The 27,529-nt window shown below is 42.9% G+C and overlaps 1 protein-coding gene and 1 long non-coding RNA gene across 2 annotated transcripts in view; one reads left to right on the top strand and one right to left on the bottom strand.

The window, feature by feature from the left end:
• CA10 (carbonic anhydrase 10) overlaps positions 1-27,529 on the top strand; it is an 834,819-nt gene that overhangs the window by 21,234 nt on the left and 786,056 nt on the right.
• Positions 1,439-10,706, bottom strand: LOC115090955. The gene is made up of 3 exons (XR_003856554.1): positions 10,401-10,706; positions 1,807-1,906; positions 1,439-1,610 (listed from the first exon to the last, which is right to left on the bottom strand). It is a non-coding gene; the product is annotated as an uncharacterized LOC115090955 (long non-coding RNA).

Genomic DNA, 27,529 nt, shown 5'->3' with positions numbered 1-27,529 from the left:
TTTCATAATGGCTGCATAACAGGCATGGAGGTACTAACAATTCAGGTAAATGCTTGCAGTAAGCTATCATTTTAACTTTAATTGACATTTCTGACATAAAATTTGATATTAATAGTTGCACATTAGTTGGTTAAATACATTCCATCAGAGAAACTGCTGAAACAAGCAAGTTTAGTAAATACTAGAAACCTATCTCTTATACTAGTTTATTAATTATTAATTCCAATAATTTCTAGCAGAGAGATTTTATGGGGGAAGGGGGTTTCATGTGTGAATATTAATTGAATGTAGCCAGTGTAACATTCTGCATGTATTCCCTGAATACTCATGTTCTATCTGAAACAAAACTGACTCTGATTCCTTGTGAAGCTGCTAACTACATCGCTCCCGCAAGTGATTAGAAACGCTTCATTTTTTAAAAAAATTGAAATGAATTCTGTATTTTCAGCATGCTTCTGCCCTAAAGCTATACAGCACTTTATACTTAAAACCGTTGCACACAGTAGCTGATATATTTTGATATCGTGTAGCTCAAATGGTAATTTTATTGTATGGGTACAGCATCTTAGCCAGGTATAAGTCAGCATACCACTGATTATTCATATATTGTTCTTTGTGGCTGGCAAATATTGGAAAGAAAAGAGGGAATAAAAGATGCTTAAGAAGAATGCTCAGATCTAAAGAACCTTGATCCATGGATACAGAAAACATTTCAACTGTGTACTGAGTTGAAAACTTTTGCTGTTTCTGTGCTGTTTGGATGAGCTGTTGACAATGATCTGTGGAAATGTATAAATAACACACCAAAACATATGGAATATGAGGAAATGAAACTAGAGAGAGGACCAAAAGTATTTTTATGCAGTAATCATACTACTTGATCAGTATGGTTTAATTCATATGGTAGTACTATTTTAAACAGTCTGATGATGCTTTAAATAAGAAGCAGTATCTTACAAGTGATCATTCTGTGGCTGACAGCTGAGATATATCCTTAGCAGTGTAGACCAGAATAATTGGGCAGACTGGATGATCAAAAATCTTTTTTTAATTTGCTGTCATCTACCATGCTGTTATTTGGGGGTGGGGGTTTCAAGTACAATCTCTTCACTGTGCACATTCTTAAGAACATTTTTAATATCAAAGAAATACTGGTGGTTTGACATGCTATCATGGATTTCTTGAATGTGATGTGTTAAATATCATGCATGCATCATTTTCTGAAGACCTTACAGGTATACACCTTGGACAGTGCCTGCCCTTGATAAAAGCACTGTAGGCTGCACCATTAGACATGCAGCCTTATAGCTTGGTATAGGCATGAAGGAAGGATGTTACCCGAGCACTGCTTGGGTAGAAGTAAAGATGATAATGTTACTTAAAACAGCAAGAAGCATTTCCTTTTATTTATTTATTTTTTGAACAGGCTAAATATTTCTATTTTCTTTTAGAATACCAACACAGATAATGTTCACATATCTAAGTGGGGTATTGCAAACCATGTATCACATTAGGACAATGACCCTCATGGAAGGGATGGATTAGGAACTCAGCAGTCCATTGGGAAATAAGCAAGTGAATCAAATATTGCCTGAGCGGTCATGAGTAACCTATGAACCAAAAGAAAATCTATTTGGACATGTTTGAAAAACAAGATTGTCACAGTTATCTATTATATAGATACTGACAAGAGAATGCATATTGAAAATAATTTTGCTGGATGTATAGATGACACAATAGCTGGTAAGTCCAATAATGGTAAAATTGTGGCTCACATAGATGGAAACATTGAAAGAATTACTGTACCTTGGCAAGTAGATGATAAACAGATAAAATGTAAAGCGATGTTTCTTGACCAGGACTTTAGCATTTATTGCTTGTGATCAAGTGAAGATGCGACATTGAGCTGCAGGAAGAAATACACTGAACATAACTTGGAAATAACATGCGTAATTGCAAATATTTTACCATTTTTACAATGGCAGCACCTGGGAAGAGTTTGCAGATTTGGTGTCTCTGTTTACCATAACCCGCAGGAAGGCTAAAAAGCAACTGTCCTTGATTGAAACACCCAGAAAGATCCTTTCAAAAGCCGATATTTATTTTAATTTATTTATTAGGATTTGTTTCCCACCTTTTAGAATATGAAATTTAAGCAATTTACATTATATTAGAAAATTGCAGCACATGAGGAAAGGACATTTTGCAGTTTTACAAATAGAAAGTGTATAATAAAGTTAAAATTGCATCAAAAATTGCAGCATCTTCATCATCCTTTATTAATTTCATGCTTTTTCAACCAAGGATTTTATAGCATGTTAACAGCAAATTTCGGCTTTAGAGTTAAATCAGTATACATTACAGTTTGTAGGCTATGTTTAGGACTTTTAAATAGCTACAAAGATACAAATATTATAAATATAAAAAACATTTTAGACACTAATACAATGGAGGACTGGCACATTTACAGTAATACATTTGGCTTAGAATAAGTCTTTGGGAGCCAAGGAGACTGAGATTGGGGGTTTGGTAGGGGATTTGGGGCCTGGCTGTGGAAAGACTGTTAAAAATAGCCAGGTTTTCAGACATTTCCTGGAAGTGAGGAGCTCCTTAATGATTACGATGTCCAGAGGTGGGGGACAGAGTCTGAGAGAGTTCTTTATCTAGTGCTGGAAAATTGCATTCCTTTGGGGGTGGGTGGGGGGTGATGGTATAGCTAGCTGGGCCTGGGTTAATCAGGGCAGATGTTGGGAGGGTGTGTATAGGGTGAGTTGGTGGTTGAGGTAGGGAAATTCCCCTGCCATTAATGGTCTTGATGGCCAGGCCCAGGATTTTGAAAATGGTGCTGTGCCAGTGTAGGGTTCTTAGGCATGGGGAAATTTGGATGTATTTGCTGGCATTTAGCATCATTTGTGATGCTATGTTCTGCAGTTGATAATTGAGCTTCTTGGGGAGCACGATGTAGTGGGAGTTAACGTAGTCCAAATGAGAGATTTCATAGGCCTAGACCACTGTTGTAAAAGTGGGGCTGTCAAAGAAGGGGGTGGAGATGGTGTAGTTGGTACAGGTGGAAGGAGGAGGATTTTCTACAGATTATTTAGACTTTGGAAGTTGGAAGCCTAGGCTGCAGACTTTGAGGCTGCAGGGTAGTGTACCTTCCAAGATCACTTTTAAGTGGATCTGGCTCTAATACTTTTTTCCAATCCATTGGGCCTTTATTTTGGGGGGGTTCTCTTCAGTTGAGTTAGGATTCGTGGGTTTCATGGACCCTTGGCCTGAGGTGAAGGTTGGTACTACCTGAGGGGAAGGCCCACAGGTCCTCACTGTCGGGAGGTGAGGTCAGCTGCAGCGGGGACACGACTAATTCAGTAAAGTGAGAATGTCCTGCGTCACTGCCACATGATCGCAGATACCTGCACAGAGATATACTGTGAGGCACCCCGAGGAGCGGGACGGAGGGCCACAGTTCGAAGGAGTGTCAGTACCTAGGCAGGACTGAGGATACGATGTACCAGAGAAGGAAGCTCCAAGGCAGAGGTGCGCTGGAAGGCCCCGAGTAGTGGGGAGCGTGGAGACAGGATCTCTGAGGGAGTAATGCAGAGACTGTCCCGAGGGGCGGGACAGCGCAGCAACAAAGTCTCTCATGTGATGACGTAGGGGCTGCCTTGAGCGGGAAAGCGCAGAGTCAAGTTTCTGATGTAGTGACGTAGGCTGCCCTGAGGAGCAGAGAGCGTAGAGAAAAGTCACTGGTGTAATGACGTAGAGACTGCCCCGAGGAGCGGGGAAATGTAGAGTTGGAATCTCTGAAATGCAGTGCTGAGGCAACCCCGAGGAGCAGAGAAGTGAAATGGGAGGAGCGCAGGGGCTACCCCGAGGAGCAGGGATGCCTGGAGACCAGGTCTCCCGAAGTAAGTGCAAGCAGGCCCCCGAGGAGCGGATACCCAAGCCAGAGTCCAGATCCAAGGCAGGAACCACGGGTTCGGAGAAACAAGAAACAAGCACCAGTGAGGCGAAGGACCTTGTTGCCAAGTCAGTTTGCATAGGCCGAAAGAGGTGCTTAAGAATTCCAAGGTAATGATGTCATCAGTTGGGGATGGCCCAGAGATTCCCGCCAATGGTCCTTTAAATAGAGAACAGATGGTGTGCGTGTGCACCTAGGAAGGCCCGGAGTTGGGAGTGTGGGCCGGCGGTGTCCCAGCTGCCATGTGGAGCAAGGAGGACCAGGAACAGTGCGGCGACAATGACTGGCCAGAGCCGCGAGTTCCCCTGGAGTGGAGGGCCAGGCATGGCAAGATGTGAGTTGGGTCGGCTGCGGCCAATGGTCATAACAAGTTGGTTTAATTTTATTTATGGATTCTTATATTCCACCAAACTTGCAACAAAATTGTCCAGTGTGGATCACAAAATGACATTCATAGTTACACATATCACAAACAATTGAATTTACAGTAAAATTCTGCTTAATATCTCTAAAAGTCAGACATATTGACTCATTCCTAAGCTTGTTGAAAAAGGATAACCTTGACCTTTCTCCTAAAACTCAAATAGTTGACCTCCTCCCTTATTTCATTGGGCAAATCAATTCCACATATGCCCTACAAAAGAGAATGCTTTTGACTACGTCTCCTATAGCCAATTTTCTCATAGGGTTGAAAAAACAAGCAGGTTCTGCCCAGATAAATACAATAATCAAGCAGGAGTAAGTGAAACTAAAAGATTTGTAAAATGGGACGTATTCTCACCAGGAGTGAAGAGTAACCAGTCTGAGTCTTTTTCCAGGCAGTTTATTGATTGCTTTATACAGATCTAGATCTAGAGCAAAGTTTCTCAACCTTATCCTGGCACGAAACCTAACCAGATAGGTTTTCAGGATAGCCATAATTAATATGCATAATATAGATTTGCATTCATTGGAGACTCCGGGTATGTAAATCTATCTCATGTATATTCATTGTGGTAATCCTGAAAACCTGATTGCTTAAGTGTGCCTCCAGGAGAGGGTTGGGAAACACCGACCTAGAAGATACAGTTGCTGGATTTTGTTTGCATAGGTTTGACAGCATTTGCAGTTATCTTTGGAGCTTGCCAAGGGGGCTATGGAAATGTTTAAAAAGGGTTAGTAGAGAGGGTGGTTCTTTGTGGCCCACTGCATGGGAGTGGGTAATGGTGTGATGACACTTATCCAAAGGAGGTGGTCTGTGTTATCTTTAGCTTTAGTAAGATTTACGTGTCACTTATACACCAAGGATTAAGTGATGTACAATAATAACATAGATAAAATCTTAACAAAATAAAATGTTGGGTTATGGAGGAAAGATTTCAACTAGACTAGAATAGGATCTGAGAATCTTAGGTCAATTAGGTAGGAGATGAAGATTTTGTAGTCAGTGGTGTCAAATACAGAGTACCAGGAGGGCTATCTTGCCACTTCTAAGCAGAGTCATAGTTCATTAACTAGAGTGGACTCTTCACTGAGGTGGGGCCAAATATCTGACTGAAAAGGTCTAGGTGGTATGTAGTAGGGATGTGCATCGTTTTTATTATGAATTAAAATATCGTACGATATTTCATAATTCATCATGTATCGGGGGTCCTCGAAAATGATAGGAAAACCCCACGAAATTTCATGTGGTTTTCTTATTGTTTGGGGGGGGGGGGGTGTGGAGGGCACACAGAAAAAAAAATATCCAAACCCACCCCAACCCTTCAGATCTAGTTATTTACAATCCCCGACACCCCCCCCCCCTCAAAAAAAAAAAATTGCCTAAAGTCCCTGGTGGTCCAGCGGGAGTCCCGGGAGCGATGTCCCCCTCTTGGGCCGTCGTCTGCCACAAATCAAAATGGTGCCGATGGCCCTTTGCCCTTACCATGTGCTATCGGTGCCATTGACCGGCCCCTGTCACATGGAGCAATGGATAGCCCACGCTAAACCGAAAACTATTCTATACGAAAAAAAAATGCCGATCCATGGGAATATGAACTTTTCCCGCGGCTACACGAAACCAAAAGCGGAAACGATCGGGCACCCGATGCACATCTCTAGTATGTAGGACATTTGGTTAATTGTAGTAAGACTTCTTTTTTGATGATCTTGCTGAGGAAAGGTAGGTAGGTAGAGATTGGGCAGTAATTGCTCAGGACACTGGCATCTGAACTTTTGGCTTCTTCACTACAGGTCTCATTAATTGCTTTTTTAGGCAGTTTGGTAAATGGCCCTATGACAGTAAGAAGTTGATAGGTTGGAGGCGATTGAGCAGATTTGGCTTGTTTGAGTCAGGAGGGTCAGTGATCTTCTGGACATGTGCTGGGTTTAAGGCTGGAGAGGATAGAATCCATCTGTTTGAGTAGGGGATGGAAAGTTATGGGGGATGTGGTTTGTTTTTTCCTGGGGAAGGGGGTATCCTTTGGTAATGGTGTCTAGCTCTGCTCAGATGCGGTTGATTTTGTTGGTGAAGAAATCGGCTACTTTACTACTATTTTCATTGTTAAAGGAGGGAAGTAGAGGAGTAATGAGACCCAGGAGTTTGACTGTCAGGAAGAAGTTTTTTGATGAGTTTTTCATTTGGGTGATCATTTTGGAGGAATACATCTTTTGTGCTTAGTGATGATCTTACAGTAAGTCATTGAGTGATTTCTACAGTTTGTCTACTTGAGACCTGTATTTCCACCTGGTAATCCAGTCATCCTCCTCTTTGTTTTAGTTCCTTTAGTTTAGTTGAGTACCAGGGGTGGGTTTAGGAATTTTTATGCAGGTGATTTACTTCGGGACAAGTATAATCTATGGTTTTTACGAGTTCCAAGTTCTAGGAACCAGTGTAGTGACTGAGAACATAAGACTTGCCATACTTGGTCAGATCAATGGTCCATCAAGCCCAGAATCCTTTTCCAATAGTGACCAATCCAGGTCGCAAGTACCTGGCAGGATACCAAGGGGTGGATAGATTCCATCCTGCTTATCCCAGTGATAAGCAGTAGACTTTTGCAAGTCCACCTTAATAATTGTTAATGGACTTTTCCTTCAGAAACTCGTTCAAACTTTTTAAAATGCAGCTGTTACGCATGCCGGTCATGGCAGACCTGCAGCTCGGCCCTCTTACCTCTCTCAAGTGAATCCAGTGCCTGGTCCCTTGTCCCTGGCGGCGGTAGGTCGCCGGCTCCATCCTCTGGCCGCCCCTGGTGCTTCCGGCTCAGCTACGGATCCTGGTGCTCCGCGTGGGACCCTCTCCACGTGGCCCACAGAGAGATGCCACCTCTCAGCGCCATGCCTCTCTAAGTCTTAAGTAGGGTCCATGGCGGGAACCAAGCTGTGGCTCCAGATGATGTCGGTGAAACTCCAGTACTTAAGCCTGGACTCCGCTTCCTAAGATTGCCTTTTCAACAGGTCTCCTCGCTGGTCGAGTACTCATTGCCTCCTTGTGATTTTCCTCGTTCCTGATCCTCGTTGACTCCTGTTCCTGATTTCCTTGTTCCTGTGTTCCTGATCTTCAACCCTTCCTTGGATTGCCTTTATGGATTTTGACTCTGCTTTGTTGACCACGTCGTTGACTCTCTCCAAGCCCGGACCTTTGCTTTACCTGACCACACCATTGACTCTCTTCAAGCCTGGATCTCTGCTTTGCCTGACTACTCGGTTGCCTCTCTCCAGACCTGGACCTTTGCTCTCGACTCTCTTCTCGTCTAGATGTCAGCCTTGCTTACCACTGCTTCCAGATTGCCGCCAGCCCTGACTCCAGCTTGCCCTACAACGCTTCTTCAGTCTACATCCTGGACTTGCTTTGGCATGTTCTTGCTCAGGCACCCCCTGTGGTAGAGCAGCATGCACATATTATGGTGTGTAGGTCTGTTACTCGTTTATAAGAGATGGAAGGCAAATTTGGGTGATGTGTGGCTTTTGCAACTGTGTATGTGATTGTTTCCAGATTTTCTAAAGAAGCAGAAAACAATGCTTTCCCCTCTTCCAAAAACTTCTGTATGGTGTGATCTGATCAATGCATCCATTTGCCACACATTTTCATATCATGTCAGTCACAGCAGTTTGGGAAGAAATGTTTAATTCTATATGCTGCCTTCATGCTAACTGCCCAGTGCAAGGTCAATCTACTTGCATAGTATTCACTAGGGATGCGAATAGTTTTTCTGACGATTGAAAATATTGTACGATATTTTCAAACTCGTCAGAAATTGGGGGCTCCCCGAAACCGATAGGAAAACCGTACGAAATTGTTCATGGGGTTCTCTTATCGTTTTGGGGGAGGGCGGGGAAAATGGCACACAAAAACAACCCCTAAACCCACCCCGACCCTTTAAAACACATCCTTTAGCTTCTCCCACCCTCCCGACCCCCCCCCCCCCCAAAAAAAACAACTTTTTAAAAGTACCTGGTTTTCCAGTAGGGGTCCCGGGACTCCAGGAGTGGTCTCCCACTCTCAGGCCATCGGCTGCCAGTAAACAAAATGGCGCCAATGGCCCTTTGCCCTTAGCATGTGACAGGGTATCCATGCCATTGGCCGGCCCCTGTCACATGGTAGGAATAATGGACGGCCGGCACAATCTTTGAAAATGGCGTGGGCCATCTAGTGCTCCTACCATGTGACAGGGGCCGGCCAATGGCACGGATACCCTGTCACATGGTAAGGTCAAAGGGCCATCAGCGCCATTTTAATTAGTGGCAGCCGACGACCCGAGAACAGGAGATCGCGCCCGGGACCCCCACTGGATCACTAGGTACTTTTAAAATGTTTTGGGAGAGTCGGAAGGGTGGGGGAAGCTAAAGGATGTGTTTTAGAGGGTCGGTGTGGGTTTTTTGTTTATCGGCTCGGGCACAGCCGATTTAAAAAAAAAAAAAAAAATCGGACCGCATGAAAAAAATTCCCCAATAGTCCTCGAACCCGGAATCGGAACCGATTCCGGTTCCGATTCACATCTCTAATATTCACACTAAAAAAAATTTTATTCACTAGGTTAGCCACCATAGTCTTGAGCATCGATTGTACCATCCATGGACATATCTTTTTTTGCTTTCTTTCTTTTTTTTATTTTTTTGGAACAAAATCATATGCACATTTCTACAGTGGTAATCTTAATGAACAATGACACAAGAAAATGCAGCGTGATAAATTTTGCAGTTCTCTGCATACTAATAATATCACTTTTTCTCTCATGTGGCTCTACTTCAGTGGCGTAGCCAGAACTGAATTTTTTGGATGGCCCAAGATTAATATGGGTGGGCAGTGGACATACAGATCTAGGCCCTACTAGTTGTATGCTTATCAATAAATAATGCTTTAGTATGCACCCTACAATGGATTTCTGAGGTCTGCAACAGCCATCAAGCATAAAATACTTTAATTCTATTATTTCAAACACTTACCAACATTAAAAAGTCTTATTAATCTGTGTTAATTTATTTAATCTTTTTTGCTGTTTATAAATGCACAATATCATGTAAAAAATAAACAGAGAACTTAACAGAAACATCAGATTCAATCACATAATAAAACAAATATATTCTTTTATGAATCCTCTTTCCAAAAATGCATAGAACTACAATAAAACTGCAATAATCATTATAATCATCATATAAAGATTTGCAACAGTTGCGGAACAAAACTAGGACATGCAAAAAAAAATTAAAATTCCGATGTCACCTAAGTGACAGCAAAACAAATTCCCTTTACTGCCAAACACTTTGGGGTAGATTTTAAAAGAAGCGCGATCAGCCTACTTTTGCTTGCGCATCAGACTCAAGCAAAAGTACGCTGGATTTTAGTAGATACGCGCGGAGCCGCGCGTATCCACTAAAATCCTGGATCGGCTCGCGCAAGGCTATCGATTTTGTATAGCCTGCGCGCGCCGAGCCGCGCTGCCTCCCCCCGTTCCCTCCAAGGCCGCTCCGAAATCGGAGCGGCCTCGGAGGGAACTTTCCTTTGCCCTCCCCTCACCTTACCCCCCCTTCCCCTACCTAACCCACCCACCCGGCCCTGTCTACACCCCCCCCTTACCTTTGTCGGGGGATTTACGCCTCCCGGAGGGAGACGTAAATCCCCGCGCGCCAGCGGGCCTGCTGCGCGCCGGGCCGCGACCTGGGGGCGGGTACGGAGGGCGCGGCCACGCCCCGTACCCGCCCCCAAAACGCTGCCGACACGCCCCCGCAACGCCGCACGCTCCGGCCCCGCCCCCCGACACGCCCCCCTCCGAGAACCCCGGGACGTACGCGAGTCCCGGGGCTCTGCGCGCGCCGGGAGGCCTATGTAAAATAGGCTTCCCGGCGCGCAGGGCCCTGCTCGCGTAAATCCGCCCGGTTTTGGGCGGATTTACGCGAGCAGGGCTCTGAAAATCCGCCCCTTTGTGAAATAACACAAACCTCTGCAAAATAGATAAATAAATACCTAGAACCTTACCATATCATAACAGCACTAACTCTCAGGACTCAACAGCAGCAACCTTATCTACAAAAAGGCAGGAAAGATGAGCATTACACCAGGCCCTAGAAAACTAATACACTACCTAGTGGGCAATAGAACAAACAGGACTGCTACAAATCCATGCAAAGAAACTACTCACTAGCCAAAATACTGCATCTCTGTCACACATGTGCACAAAGATGGAATATTCCAATCGCTGAAAGGCAAAATATGTATATATTTTTTGCCTTTGTTGTCTGTTATTTTTCTAATCGGTTGGTCCCGGTCTTTTTTTTTTTTTTTTCACCTTGTCTGTCTTTTACTTATTCTTTTTTCAGGGTCTCTTTTTTTAATTCTCTTTTTCTTCTCTCTCCTGTCTTCTTTCCTTCCTCTTTCATACACACTCTTTCTCACATGTTCTCTCATACACACATGCTTTCTCTAACACAGGATCCCACTCTTCCATGCTCTCTCACATACATACACACACATTTTTTCACATATGCTCCCATTCCCACAAACACATAGGTTCTTACTCTCACATGCTGTCTCTCATATGCAGATTCTTAATCCCATTCCCCCCTATAGACATACACAGGCGCTTACTTGTACATGCTCTCTCACACACACATTCATATTCTCACACAAACACACAGGCCCTCACATGCTCTCTCTCACATTCAGGCTCCTGCTCCCACTTCCATATATACAAACACACACAGGCTCTCACTTTCATATGCAGGCTCCCACTCCCATGTGCTCTCTCTCACACACACACCCCCAGATAGGTTCCCATTCACATCCCCCCTGCCCAAGTAGGCTTCCATTCACACACACAGACACACACACATGCCCATTTACAATCCCCAGCTCCTCAGGCAGGCTCCCTTTCATGCCCCCCACTCCTCCCAGACTGGTTACCATTCAGACACATACCCCTGCCCCCAGGCAGGCGCCCATTCACCCCCTCCGGCAGACTATCATTCACATACACAGAGAAACACAAAACACAAGCAAAAGGGGACGCCTGTCCTGCTGCTGCTGCTGCTCCTCATGTGCCTGCTCATGGTATTCAAAACTTGTTGGGCTAGTACGTCCTCTATACTGATCTTGCAATACATGAGATCAGCAAAGAGCACTTACTAGCCTCATATGTTTTGAATGCTGCAGGGCCTGCCCATGTGGAGGAGTAGGAGAATAGATGCCTTCCGGTGAGGTGTTTGTTTTTTGTTTTTTTCCAATCGCTGGCCTTCCAGCCCTACTCCTCTTCTTGGCCATCGGTGGGATGGGTCCACCGGCAGTTTCGTGGGCCTCTTCCTCTTCTCGGCTGCTGGTGGGATGGGGTCCACCAGTGTGTGCGCTGTGACCCTGTGTCAGGGCTTCTTCTTGGGCCATCGGGCGACGCTGATTGGATGCGCCTGAACCCAAAGTGGGTGGGCCACTGCTCTACTTTAAAATGTACGTTAATTACAGAATTAAAAATGTGGTCCTTGGTCAAATGTTAATGCTAGAATTTTATAAATTGTATGTAAAAACTGAAGCCTAGGCAAAAAAGCATTTTTCATTCACTTTCCTGTGCTTTAAAGGCTTATAATGCCCTGAAGCAGGAAGCGTAACATTAGAAGTAACAGGAGACAAGTGAGCATGGCTCACAGACTGGGATGTGGACTGTGGAGTACTTGCTACAGAAGTAATATCCTGTATAGTTAGTAAAAGTTCATATCGACTCCGTGTTTAGTACCTTTCTCCAAGATCCTGTTCCTCTTCCCCTTTTTCAAACTCTCTCTCTCTCTCTGACCCTAGGAAAAAGCACATGTGTGGGTGAAATGGCATAAGAGGTTGGTGCACACTTTCTCCTGTCTCTGGTTAATCTGAACAAAACAAAGATGATGTCTTTTCCTTTACCAGTTGCTTTTATTTTTACTTTTTGCTGTTTAAGTACAAGTGTCACTTTGCTAAGACTCACTCATCATTTCCTCCACTCTGCCTTCGGTTATGGACCATTTGTTTGTCATAGGAAAACATAGGATAGCCCCCACCCACAGATATATATATATATATATATATATATATATATATATATATATATATATATATATATACAAATTCATTAAATAATGCATGTGTGTACATACATATAAACTATTAGTCCAAGAGCAGCTAAAGGCAATCTCCTTCTTGAGGTGAGGGATGACATGGCACCCTGGCATTTAAAAAGGATACACTCATGAAGAAATTTTAATTTATTGATTCTTGCCTTTTATTAAACTGCCTTTCCCCAAGAGCTTGACAGAATCCACAACATCAAACTAATTATAATAATATTAAAAAAAAATACCCCCTCCCCACCAGTCTCTCTCTCTCTCTACTCCATTCGTCTGTCCATACGTCTAGTGCCCTTTTTCTCTGCCTCCATCTGGGAGTTCTGCTGTCCTGCCCGGCAAAATAAAAGATAGGGAAATAAGGAACAGAGTTTGTTTCCCTGATGTGTTATTGTGACATTTGTTTGTTCCCCACCCAGGGGTGTGTGTGTGTGTGTGTGTGAGAAAGAGAGAGAAAAAGAAGGAGACTGCAGCAGAACCCAATTGCTGTCCAAATCCTAAACTTTTTTTCTGCTTTTATTTGTTGTTGCTTTTTAATTTCTCTGTGTACTGCATTCCCTGCTCCTCTACTCCACTCCATTTCTTCATGACTCAACTCGAGTGATTCATTTACCGATGTCTGGGGAGCCAGAGTTTGTGTTTGGTGCAGAGAACTGGTCCCTGCAGCATTGACAGAGAAGGACCTCGGCTTGGTGCCTTTTGAATCTGAAACCTCTGCTCCCAGTCCCCAATGTACTCTCTTGGATCCTTGCCTCTTCTCTCACTGATGTAGAGTATGAAAACTGACCTCACAAGAGTCCCAGGGTTCAATCGAATGAAATAGGTAGCAGCTGCATATGGCAAGTGTGGAGTCAGCATGTGTCGAGAAAGCTGGAGGCTGGCACTCTGCATCCCTTAAGCAGTAGTAAGCCTTTGCATTGGAAGCTGGCTCGTGGGGTTGGGCTAACTTGGACAGGTCATCTTCCTGTTGGCATTTCCAGCCCATAGGATGGAATTCAGGAGCACTAGCCTTGCCCTTTTCCATGTGTTGGCAATCAAGCTCTGGCTTTTAAATGAGCTGCCCCACCCCAAAAGTTTGCCACCTGGGATGACTACCTCACCCTGATTAATGATAGAATCGTGTCTGATATAGTCACTCCTTGTGACCTTGGGCAAGTCATTTCACATTCTATTGCCTCAAGTACAAACTTCGATTTTAAATTCGTTTCGGCTGAGAAATAATTACAGTACCTGAATTGTAGCTTATCTTGAGCTCAGATTTCAAAAAGGTGAGTAATTAAATTTAAAATCCAAATCAAATCCTTTACAGATATGAAGACTGCTAGTACTATTACCCATTTATATAGTGCAGCCAGATGTACACAACTCTATACAGAAACACATAAGAGAAAGTCCCTACTCTATGGAGCTTACAATCTTGTCAAGACACATAAACAAGTCAGACAAATTAAAATGCATTGGGTTAAAATCAAGAAGGGCATAACTGGGATACACCAGAATTAAATGAGTTATTAAGTACAATTAATTGAGGAAAATTGCATAAGCACTCTACCTTCTAAAAACTATATCTATTTATCTATCTATGTAGATAGATGTAAGAAAAGTAGAAAATGAGATGGGTGTGGGGCAGGATGTTTAAGACAAATGTGCACTTCTAAAGGCAGAATTAACTGCTTTGTGACTTTCCCCTTCTTATAATCCTTTCACATGTACTAGGTTTCACTTTCCACTTTCCCCATTTTGTATATGCATTGGAAGGAGGGGCAATCCCCAGGCCAGATGGTCAGCTATAATTATCAGTATAGAGTTTTTTTTTTAAATCACTTCTCTACCTCTTTCCCTCTACCAGTTAGACAGCCTAGCATTACGTTCATCATTGTCCTATTGTTATGGAAAGGTGTCATGCTTGCTGTGTTCTAGCAACTAAAGATCAAGACTGGGATTCACATCTCAACTTTAAAAAATATGTTTTTTATATGTAGAACTCATGCATATTACAAGGTTGTGCTCACAAATTTACTTACCCCTGGTAGAAATTGTAAGATACATAGCATTGTAAGAAAACATGAGTGATCGGACAAAACACGTCTATTATGTTTAATGTGTTTCAAATTAAACTATTATGCATCACAAAATAGCACAATCATTAAACAAACCATAGCAATAAAGGAAATAATAAAATTGTCCTATTCAACAATTTGCATACCCTTGAATATTTGGGCTGATAAATGTACACTCGACACAGGTTGAGATGGCAGTGAAGGGTAGGTATCCACACATGTGCCGTGTTTGATTGCAATTAGTGTCTGTGTATAAATAGTCAATAATTTTCTTAGCTCTTGAGAAACCCTTGGGGCTGCACTGACTTTGGTAGTTACTGAAGCATGGGGAAAGCAAAAGAGCCACCAAAGGTTTTCCAACCAAAAGTAGTTCAACTTTTATAAATCAGGAAAAGGATATAAAAAGATATCCAAAGACTTGAAAATGCCAATCAGTCCTCTTCACACCCTGCTCAAGAAGTGGAAATTTATGGTTCCTGTTAATACCAAGCCATGGCCAGATAGACCAAGAAAGATTTCAGACACAACTGCCAGGAAAATGTGTTGGTATGCCAAGAAAACCTTGCACTCAACTACTACCAATCCACCACAGTGGGGGCAATCATAACATCAATCCCATCAACTAACCCACACTCAAAAATGTTTACTATTTTTCTATTGTTTATAACTTGTTTCAATTTTTTAAATTTTTTTCTTATAAATTAAGGGGTAGATTTTAAAAGAAGCGCGATCAGCCTACTTTTGCTTGCGCATCAGACTCAAGCAAAAGTACGCTGGATTTTAGTAGATACGCGCGGAGCCGCGCGTATCCACTAAAATCCTGGATCGGCGCGCGCAAGGCTATCGATTTTGTATAGCCTGCGCGCGCCGAGCCGCGCTGCCTCCCCCCGTTCCCTCCAAGGCCGCTCCGAAATCGGAGCGGGCCTCGGAGGGAACTTTCCTTTGCCCTCCCCTCACCTTACCCTCCCTTCCCCTACCTAACCCACCCACCCGGCCCTGTCTACACCCCCCCCTTACCTTTGTTGGGGGCTTTACGCCTCCCGGAGGGAGACGTAAATCCCCGCGCGCCAGCGGGCCTGCTGTGCGCTGGGCCGCGACCTGGGGGCGGGTACGGAGGGCGCGGCCACGCCCCCGGGCCGTAGCCACGCCCCGTACCCGCCCCAAAACGCTGCCGACACGCCCCCGCAACGCCACGCGCTCCGGCCCCGCCCCCCGACACGCCCCCCTCCGAGAACCCCGGGACGTACGCGAGTCCCGGGGCTCTGCGCGCGCCGGGAGGCCTATGTAAAATAGGCTTCCCGGCGCGCAGGGCCCTGCTCGCGTAAATCCGCCCGGTTTTGGGCGGATTTACGCGAGCAGGGCTCTGAAAATCCGCCCCACACTGAATTAATCTCACTTGTATATCCTACTAAAACATTTACAAAAATTTTTGAAAAAATATATAGAAGGTGTAGAGTGATGCTTCATAGAACTCAGGGACACTATCCAGTGAACCTTACTTGGTTTCTTGTTTAATCATCAGCACCACTGTCCACCCTATAGTCCTTTAATTATTTTTTCAAAAAACTTCTTTTCTGTTATTCAACTATTTTTCAAAATTTAAAAGCTTTTTTTATGTTTATATTCAAGAAACTTCCTTGATACAAGTGTGACCAAACAGTATGGAACAGAGAAACTCAGGTCGCCCACTCGTGACACCGAAGCCTGAGGGTTTGAATTTGAGATAAGTGATATTTAAAGCTGGCTCCGTTTTTTGAATGTTGAGTGGGCGACCTGAGTTTCTCTGTTCCATACTATTTGGTCACACTTGTATCAAGGAAGTTTCTTGAATATAAACATAAAAAAAGCTTTTAAATTTTGAAAAATAGTTGAATAACAGAAAAGAAGTTTTTTGAAAAAATAATTAAAGGACTATAGGGTGGACAGTGGTGCTGATGATTAAACAAGAAACCAAGTAAGGTTCACTGGATAGTGTCCCTGAGTTCTATGAAGCATCACTTTACACCTTCTATATATTTTTTCAAAAATTTTTGTAAATGTTTTAGTAGGATATACAAGTGAGATTAATTCAGTTAATTATAAGAAAAACATTTTAAAAATTGAAACAAGTTATAATCAATAGATAAAAGAAAACCTTGCAAGCAGGCTTCTCTGAAACAAAATGGTATGGGTGTTTCAGCATGCAAAATAAAGAGATACTTGAAGAAAAATGGACTGCATGGTAGAGTTGCCAGAAAAAAAGCCATTGTTGCACCAACACCACAAAACAGCCCGCTTACATTATGTCAAATAGCACCTAGAGAATCCTCAAAACTTCTAGAACAAAATGATTTGGAGTGAAGAGACCAAAATTGAACTTTATACCGTGAAGCATGGAGGTAGATCTCTGCTGTTTGGGGGGGGGGGGGGGTGAGCTACAGTGGCACAGGGAATTTAGTCAAAATTGATGGCAATATGAATGCAGCATCTTATCAGAAAATATTGGAGGAAAATTTGCATTCATCAGCCAGGAAGCTGTGCATGGGGCGCACTTGGACTTTACAACATGACAATGATCTGAAACATAAGGTCAAGTTGACCCTACAGAGGCTGCAGCAGAAGAAAGTGAAGGTTCTGGAGTGGCCACCACAGTCTCCTGACCTCAAAATCATTGAGCCACTTTGGGGAGAACTCAAACATGCAGTTCATGCTAGACGACCAAAGAATTTACAGGAGCTAGAGGATTTTTGCCAAGAGGAATGGGCAGTTTTACTGCATAAGAAAATAAAGGGCCTCATTCACAACTATCAGAAAAGACTGCAAGCCATCATTGATACAAAAGGAGGCAATACACAATGTTAAGCAAACTTCTGAACAGGACCATTTTATTATTTCCTTTATTGCTATGGTTTTTTAAATTGATTTTTAGAAAATGTTTATATTGGATTTGGATTATTGGATTTGGATATTTTTAAAATATTTATTTTAAATTAGAATGCTTTTACTACTTTTGATTTATTTTTCTTGATTTTATTTGATGTTTTATGAGGCATGATCTGGCTTGTTACGAGATCAGTTTTTATCTGCATGTTTCTATAAGAACATAATAAATTGCCAAGCTGGGTCAGACCAAGGGTCCATCAAGCCCAGCATTCTGTTTCCAACAGAGGCCAAACCAGGCCACAAGAACCTGGCAAGTACCCAAACACCAAGAAGATACCATGCTACTGATACTAGTAATAGCAGTGGCCCAAACCTAATGCGCTTTTACTGGATGAGTCAGGGCAAGCGATTGTGAATCATAACAGTACTATATGCAGGACATTATCCAATTTGAGAGGGTTCATTTAGCTACTGGCATCCCTACTCTATTAGGATCATAGGAAATGAGTAGTTGGGAAGAACGTCTATGCCCCATATGATCTGCGTTTGTAATAGGCTAAGGCTCTTTTACAATCCAAGGTATGCAGGTGCCTTTCCCGTTCTTGCTTGTGCAGTTTCGAGAAGAAGGTGGGAAGAGTGATTGCTTGGTTTGAATGGAAGGCTGATACCACCTTTGATAGGAACTTCGGATGGGTCTGGAGAACCAACTTGTTGTGGCAAAATTGCAGATATGGTGGGAAGTATACTAATGCTTGCAACTCACTCACTCTTTGTGCAGATGTAACCACTACCAAGAATATCACTTTCCACATCATAAATTTGAGGTTGGCAGTGTCCAGAGGCTCGAATGGGGTTCCATAAATTCTGTTAGTACCATGTTAATGTCCCAGGCTACAGGTGGCTTTCACATGAGGGGATACAGATGCAGAAAGCCCCTCAAAGCAGGGGATGAGCAGATGTACAGAGACTGGGGATCTATCTTCCTGATAAGCCACTATAGTGCTGAGATGTACTCAGATAGGCAAGGTTGCCATACCTGTACTGGAAAGAAAATGAAGATAAACTAGCAACTGATGAGATTCACAGGTAAAGGGATTAATGAAACAGTCCCCACACCATCTAGCATTTCTGCTCCATTTGAAAGCAGTTTCGATGTGTGGAAGGTTTTCTTGCTGATACCAGAATTTCTTTAATATCGTTGGGCAAATCCCAATAAGCTCGCAGCATGCACTCAACATCCATCCTATGAGATTCAGGGAAGGTTTCAGTGGATCAAGGAGGAAACCCTCCTCCTGGGTCACAAGTGCTGGGCTTCTCCCCAGGCTCTGTGGGGGGACTGACTGAATATTGTATGAGATAATCAAACCATGGTTGTCTCGACCATGCTGGGGCCACCAAGATCATCCTGGCACGGTCCCTTATGCATTTTTGCACAGTCTTGGCTATTAACGGTATTGGAGGGAAGGCGTAGAGAAGTCCTTTCACCCAGGAGATTAGGAAAGCATCCTAGGCTTCTTTCCTGTGTGGACTGGGATGAATGGAATAGAAGCGGTTTAACTTTCCAGTTCCCCTGTGGTGAACAGATCTATCCAAGGACGTCCCCAGCGCCAAAAAAGGCTGTTGGCCACCTCCTGCGCCAGAGCCCATTCATGTGGGAAAACTCTGCAGAGTCTGTCCACTTCTGTGTTTGCAATCCCTAGAACACAAACTGTCTGCAGAGTTTTCATATTGCGATTTGCCCAGTCCCAAATTCAAGGGCATCCTGACAGAGTCCAAGAGTCCATCCCTCCTTGTTTGTTTACATAATAAATGGCCACTTGGTTGTCCATATGAATCATTACATGTTTCCCTTGAAGTAAATGCTGGAAAGCCCACAATGCATAATGCAGTGCTCTCAGTTCCAGAAGGCTTATGTGGAATGAACTGTCCTGGGAAGACCATAGACTTTGAAATGAAAACAGTGCACTCCCCACCCTCACCCTCAAGTGAGGTGTCAAGTAGTATAAATCTGATGTGGCTCTGGTTGAAGTGGGGCACCCATCTCTAGCACCCCTGGGCAGAGCCACCAACCAATGTCTGTTTTCATGTGGTTGGTAATGCATATCTTGGTTGATAAGAGGTTAGAACAATTGATTCCATTGAGCTTGTAACCCCACTGCAGGCATCGCATGTGCAGGCGGGTAAATGGAACCACATGTATCGCTGCTGTCAGGTGACCAAGGAGCACCAGGATCTGGCACACCAATGTTTGATGGCATAGATGGTTCGCTAGAGAACGAAAGGTTTAAGCTCTGTCCTCGGGGAGGAAAGCTCTGGATTGCATTGAGTTTATTCAAGCCTCTATGAATTGCATTTATTTTGCTGGCTTTAGATTGGATTTCTCATAATTTATTAGGAAACCTAGCATTTCAGACAGGTAATGGTCACCTCTGTGTCTGAGCATAGTGTATCCCTTGAGGAGGCTATGATTAACTAGTGGTCTAGGTATGGAAAGATCCAAATTCCCGTCCGATATAGGTGGGCCGCTGCCTCAGCTAGGCATTTTGTGAAAACTCTGGGGGCAGTCAGGCCAAACGAGAGAACCTTGTACTGATAGTGTTTCTCCGCTACTATGAAGAAGAAGTATATCCAGCAGGATGGATGTGTATATGTATCCTTGAGTTCGAGAGCGCACATCCAGTCTTGTGGTTGAATGAATGACAATATCATCCCCAGAGATGTCATTTTGAATTTTTCTCAACAGGGATGTTTGTTGAAGGTCCCGAAGCCCAGTATTGGGCAAAGGCCCCTAGGTTTCTTGAGAATGAGGAAATGTTTGGAGTAATAACCTCGGTTGTACTGGGAAAGAGTTAGTTCCTGGATGGCATTCTACTTCAGTAACTTCTGTACCTCTTGATGAAGGATGGCCACATGGGACTTGTCAAATGGGAAAAGAGTGAGGCAAGGCATTTGAGGCCAGTCTATGAAGTTGAAGTGGTATCCATTCTTTACGATTATCAATACCCACTGATCTGGACCAGTCCTCAAAGAAGTGATGGATTCTCCCCTGACTGTTATTTGCTGCTGTGGCGGTAGTGGCTCTAAAAACTATTACGATTTAGTTGCCAGCTGTGGTTGCGGCTTTTGTTGCCGTCATTCCCTCTGCCACCCTTGATTTTGGGAGGTTTGGGGCTGTTGATGAGGTGGTTGGTAAGGGGTCTGATGGTAGGGTTCATACAGTCTATAGGATCTTGGTGGAAAGAAGGCATGTTTGTACTGAGGGTAGACGCATCTTGACATGCTCTGCTGGTCTCCTACTGAGGATAATGGTTAAACTGCAACATTCTGCTCTTATCTGTGAGACCGTTTCCTCTTAGATTCTTGCAGAAGAGATTGTCCCCCAAACACGGGAGATCTGCCAATTTTTCATGGACATCTCTAATACCGCTCACCCTTACACCTATACAGGCCACTGATGTTCTGGCTGCAGTATCGAAGCCCCCATAGACAATCTGAGGAGATGGCGGAGCCCTTTCTCTGAATCATAAAGAGGCTCTGGTGTGATTGGTTAGCCTTCCTCTGACCTGAGGTAGGGCTTTAGGGTTTGTAAGCGTTCATAAAAGTACTGCACCATATAAAATTGGTGCTGCTGGACTTAATGTGAGCACTATGTGCTGAAACACATTCTTACCAAAGTCGTCTAAGAGCTTGGGGTCTTTCCCAGGTGGCATGTTAGATTAGAGTCTAGATTTTTTTACCTTCATCACAGACTCTACAAACACAGAGGTGTAGGGCAACTGAACTATGCCATATTCAGATGTTTTCATCAGTTGAACTTTAAGATTTATTTTGCGTGTTACAGCTGTCTGCAAAAAGGGAGGACTCGTGTGTCTTCATCAGCACTTTATAAAGTACTGGTGAGATGGGAGCGTGGTTGGTTCTGCCGAAATGACTATGATCATCAATATCCCCATTACTTCCACACGGGTAACAGGATCCTTCTTTACCTCTAATTTGAAGGAGGTTCCCATCTTCTCAACAAATTGGGAATACATCAATACCAGAGGGTGGAGAGGAGTGATCCAATGGTTCTTCCGGTGGATCAGACAGTATATGCCTGTCTTCTTGGATGCTATGGCGTGTCTTAGAGTGCACCAGCAATCTCAGCGCATGCATCAATCCCGCAGAGGCTGGTCAGTGCTACTAGTGCTGGGATTCCTTAATCCTCCTGGGTGAGGATCTAGATGATGAACTTCCTGATCCAGAGGCAGACATTTCTGTGTGCGATATTGGTATGCCTTCTGTCCGAAAGAATGTGATCTTCTCCCCCCCTCTGTTTCTGGGCCCTAGGCGACACCCTGCCGCAATCGCGATAACTGCCTGATTGTGGTCAGGACCAAGGCACAAACAGCAGTAGTTGTGCCCATTCATGATCTACATTATATGGCCGCATAAAAAGTATTTAAACTCTGAGGTTTTTCCTTGAGCCATGGTAGCACTAAAAGGTGCTGTTTGGGGTTTGCTAATATGAAAAATATGCAGATTGAGGAGAAGAATCAGGACAGGATTCCAGACACCGTGCGAAGCGCAGACTAAACTATTCTTTACGGTCTCATTCTGTAATTGGTAGGATCTGTTTGTGTTCTGCATGTGTGACCGTCATGAGGTATTCTGTGTGTAGGTTCTATGTATGGATCTATAGCATTAAATGCAAAGGTAGTGTATGCAAATTTATCCCATGCGTATTCATTCTGGATATCCTGAAAACTTGACTGGCTGGGGATCCTTCAGAACAGGTTTGGGAACTACTGCCATACACATTCCAAGTATCGTTTTTGCAGGGTTTTCTGGTTGGCACTGCAACTGTGAATGTAAATATATTATACATGTTGGGATATTTTTTACCTCAGAAGGCTACTTTGAATATCCAATGTCATGTAAAATCTATTATAAGGGCAAGGAGAACAACTTTCAAACAAATGTGCACGGTGGCATTAAACGCTTATGGGACCACGAGCAGAGCTATGCAAGTAGTTTATAACACGTGTATGATAGACGCATGTTTTATAAAATACACATAGCTCTATCTCACAACAAATGCGCATATATAGGAGTACATGTGAGTACATACAGTGTATTGAAGCCACGTATTTCAATGCATTGAATGGGTGTAACTTTCCTACCTATACATGCACATTTATTTTTTGCGTGAAAGTAAAGTAGGACTTACTCATGTAAGTTGGCTAATTTTAAAACTTGTGTATAAATGAAATTAACCAATTTTACTAATTAGTCCACCTGTTCACCCAGTCTTTCTATGACCTAGCGTTCCTGGTTCTTCATCCTAAACTCCCCCCTGGTTCACCTAGACCTCACTCAGTACTTCACAATAAACACATTTAATATGACAGATAATTAGGTGTAAAAATATGCAGATAACATGACAAATCTACATGAGTAAGTGTCTTTTAAAATAGCAACTTATGCATGTGTTGGCCCAACTTGGGAACACCCCCAGACCACCCCTTTTTTTATGTGCATATATATGCATGCAAAAGTGAAAATCCACACATATTTTTAACTTTTATACAATATGGAATCTGCAAGTAGAGGCTACTTGCATGCACATATGCATATTTTTACACACGTAACATTTTGAAAATTCACCTCATAATATTTGTTTGTGGGAGCTTGTGACTGAGGGGGGGAGGGGTGCAAGGCTGTAAGGTTTGTGGTGCACCTAATACCTTTGCACTGGCCCTGATTGCAGTAAGCATAATAGGTGATTTTTCTATTGAAATGAATGAAGTTCCGACTCTAGGTTACTTTTAATAGGCAAAAAAATATACAGCAAGATAAAAACAGAAAACATAATATTTAAATCAGTCTATTATCTTTTTTAAAATTTCAGTTTGCATAAATTTAAATTCCATTTAACTAAAGCCACTTGTTTGCAAAAAATTAAGTTGGGCCTCTATCTGAAATCATTTATGATGGTGTTTGAGGGATGCATTGCACACTAACATAGCACAGAAAATTTTGACTATGTATTTTCATATACTGCCATATTGCCATTATGCTGCATTAAAGACATGTTTTGTTCGCCCTGTTTCACTTATTCATGTTCACATTAGCCTTGTATTTAGATCTATGATGTTTAAAACAAGCTGGGAATATTCCTTGCATGGGGGTTCATCAAAAGGAAACTGAAATACAATGCTGCTCCATGGAATCTAGACACATTTGGTTAGACTCGAAATCTGTCCACATAAGGCATTTTCTAACGAGCCCTGTGCACTTTACACTTTATTCAATGATACAGAATTAGTCTCCTTAAGTGCACATTAGCCTGAAACAGCTTAGTTTTTAGGGTGTCAGATAACTATGCTGCCTCAACACAATTTGCCCATTGCTTTTTGTTCCAAATGCTGTCCATACTTCGATTGCTGCTGCCACTGAGCATGCTTGTCTAGTAGTAAATGCTTTTATGGGACAGCGTTCAAACTGCCCACACTGGGACCAAGTCTCTGTGGGTACTCCTTAACTTTGCACCAGTTTTCAGAGAGGGTGCATGTACTTTAGCTTTTAAACTTTTAACATGGGTTCATTTGTACCTGCTTTTTGTGTGAGTACCTTTTTCATGGAAAATAACATGTAGCAAGCAATGTGCATGAATATCCTTTACCAGTTTAAAAATGCCCCCAGGATCACTGCGTCTAAAATGCAGTTAAAAGTAGGTGCATTATAAAGCATGCATACCTCTAACTGCACTGAGAGAGAATAATTTTCAGATTTTGTAGGATGATTTTGTATTGATGATACAAGCCTTCCAAACAAAGCAAATGAGCAAGAGATGTCATTGTAGTGGTTAGAAATATTGAGGTCCACATTCAAAAGGCTTTATTCTGCTAAGCGCGGGACTTAATCAGGCTGACTTCAGTTTTAAAAAAAATTATCCACCATTCTCAATGCGCTACTTTATCCAAGTATATTCAGCTCAGGTCTAAGCCAGATAAAATCTATCCAGCTGAGGTGCTTGGTGGCATTTTGGGATGGAGTTTAACCCATTATGTCCCAGTGGCCTATTTAGAGGATAGCTTCTTAAAATGATAATTGCCCTCTAATTATTTTCATGCACCTGTTAATATTTCATTGAAATATTTGTTAAATTGAAAATTTGGGACATAATGGGTTAATTAGTCGGGTGACTGATATTCAGAGTTATCCGCCTGATTTACCTGGTTAACTTAGTCATCTGGAGAATAGACCTAAAGATAGCTGGATAACTTTATTCAGTTAAGTAGGACTTTAGGTAAATTCTGCAGAGAACGTAATTGCCAGCTCATCGCTGAATAGCCCACACAATTTATCCAGCTAACTGAATATGTACCTCACTGTGAATATGGGAAGGTGTTACTAACACCTCATCAGAACTGAGAACAGAAGGTTCACAGCTACCATAATGACTCATAAATGTGAGGTTTTGGTTCAGTCCATTAATTTTTAGTAAATATATTTTAGTTCCCATTTCCTTGTTCTTCGCTGCATGTTTAATACATTTCTTTTTAAGGACTAATGCAGATAAGTTAGAGGCAGATTGGGTGAATTCCTATCCTATAAGTGAATTGATGATCATATTGGATAGAATAAGCCAGTGGTGATTTATCCTGATTTGGAAGGCTTGTATCATCAATTCCACATGCAGGGAGCTTAGTTTTCAGTTTTTATTATATTTTTCCTGGGAATTTCAATGTTATTACAAAATAATCAATAGAAAAATGACTTTTCCTCTGATTTTTATTCTGTTTGTTATAACAAAAGTCATTTTCCCTTGATTTTTTTTTTCTTATAACATTGAAATTCCCAGGGAAAATAAAATAAAAACTGAAAACAAAGCGCCTCCTTTTTGACAGAAGCGGCGGCTGTCAGCAGGTTTGACAGCCGACACTCAATTTTACCGGCGTCGGTTCTCGAATCCGCTGACAGCCACGGGTTCGGAAAATGGACGCCGGCAAAATTGAGCATCCGTCTTCCAACCTGCGGGCCGTGGGCAAATTTTAAATTTTTTTTATTTTTTTTATTTTGGGGGCCTCCGACTTAATATCGCTATGATATTAAGTTGGAAGGTGTACAGAAAAGCAGTTTTTTCTGCTTTTCTGTACACTTTCCCGGTGCCGGCCGAAATTAACGCCAAAGGCAGGCGTTAATTTCTGAAAGTAAAATGTGGGGCTTGGCTGCACGTTTTACTTTCTGTATCGCACAGGAATAACTAATAGGGCCATCAACATGCATTTGCATGTTGCGGGCGCTATTAGTTTCTGGGGAGGGGGGGTTGGCCACGCGTTTTCTACGCGCTATTACCCCTTACTGTATAAGGGGTAAAAATAACGCGTGGAAACGCGCTTCCAACCGGGGGCTAACAGTGCGCTCGGCCTGAGCGCACTTTACTGCATCGGCCCGATACTGTTTGCCGGGGAATTTCTTACTCTGGATATGACACACTACATTGCTGTAATTGCAGATAATGATCCATGTCATTCAATGTCTTTGAGATAAGCTGTAAGGATGTACATTTATAAGAATATATATCTTTGCAAGTCTTGTAGCATGGTAATATACTTGGTCCTGCCTTTGGGATATTTTGTAGTTTTTTGATGATGAGCATGTTGGGAGCTTGTTTGTAGGTAGTTTATAGGGAATGCAGTGAATAATGTCCTCTAGTGTTTTAGCAACATGAAGCATCACCAATTGACATTTCCTGAAGACCTCTACAATGGAATTTTCCATTCTCTGTAACCCTGGCTGCAGATTTAAGAAACAACAAAGCTATAAAGTAGAATATGCTTGTCAAAACCGTAGATGAAAATGACCTTCAGAAAATAATACTTATCTACCCAGTTACAATAAATGTAATCTCTGGTGGCTTCTTCAAGAATGACCATCACTCTCAGAAGGCCTTAAGAAGATCATGCTGAGCACATTTCCCTCTTCCAAGGCTCAGAATGTTATTTCCTTGATGCTCCCAAGGCAGAGGTGCAGGAGCCCTTAAATACTTGTGTTAATGTGTTTACAAGCCCCTCATTACAGACATGAAAGTAGTGAAGAAGCAGTTAAACATCTGTATTCACTCTGGGGTAGATTTTACAAATTTGCGCACACGCGTATTTTTGTTCGTGCACCAGGCGCAAACAAGAGTATGCAGGATTTTAATAGATATGCACGTAGCCGTTAAAATCCGGGATCGGCGCGCGTGCAAGGCTGTGCAAAATCGGCAGCCTGCGTGCGCCGAGCCACGCAGCCTGCCTCCGTTCCCTCCCCCCAGCCCTACCTAAACCCTCCCTCCTACCTTTGTTGCACAAGTTACACCTGCCCAAGGCAGGCATAACTTGCGCACGCTGGGCCAGCCGCCGGTGCGCGATTCCCAGACCCGGGAGCCATTTCAGAGGCCTCAGCCACGCCCCCGAAACGCCTCCGGGCCGGAACCACGCCCATGGCCTCACCCCCAAATGATGCGCTGCCGCGACACGCCCCCCAGGAAATCCCCGGGGCTTGCACGCGCCGCCGAGCCTACTCAACATAGGCTCGGCGCTCGCAGGGGGAACTTCGGGCAGGTTTTCGGAGGGTACGCTTGTATCTTACGCGCGTACTCCTTTGAAAATCTGGCCCTCTATGAACATGTACTATATGAGCAAAAGACCACAAGGATATGGAGTTGACCAAAGTACTTGCAGGTCTGTGTGCTACTCCTTTAACAAGATTCTTTGCTTTCCACTGAGTTACAGTGCAAATTATATTTTAAGATTACCTAGTTCATGTATTTATATTTAAAATTACAGTATATTTCTCTTGCTCATCAAATTACCTCAGGTTCATTTAGAAACATATTAATATTTCAGTTCAGTATTGCATCTTAACATTGTATGAGGCTCTTACGTGTGAAAAAATGTCTCCTGTGAAAGATTTTCATGGATGATAAATTAGAAATGGGGAACCTTCAAGATAAATAAAAAGATTGAGATGCCTCATGATGGCACATTCTGCACAAAGTCCAGAAGGTGTGGCAAGAGTGTTTTTGGCCCTGTTTTTGTATATTTAGTTGTTTTAGATATGGGTTATGGTTCTG

Source organism: Rhinatrema bivittatum, chromosome 4 (assembly GCF_901001135.1).
Source record: "Rhinatrema bivittatum chromosome 4, aRhiBiv1.1, whole genome shotgun sequence".
Taxonomy (NCBI): Eukaryota; Metazoa; Chordata; class Amphibia; order Gymnophiona; family Rhinatrematidae; genus Rhinatrema; species Rhinatrema bivittatum.
Note: the sequence above shows the minus strand (reverse complement) of the source record. Positions and strands in the feature narration are given on the sequence as shown.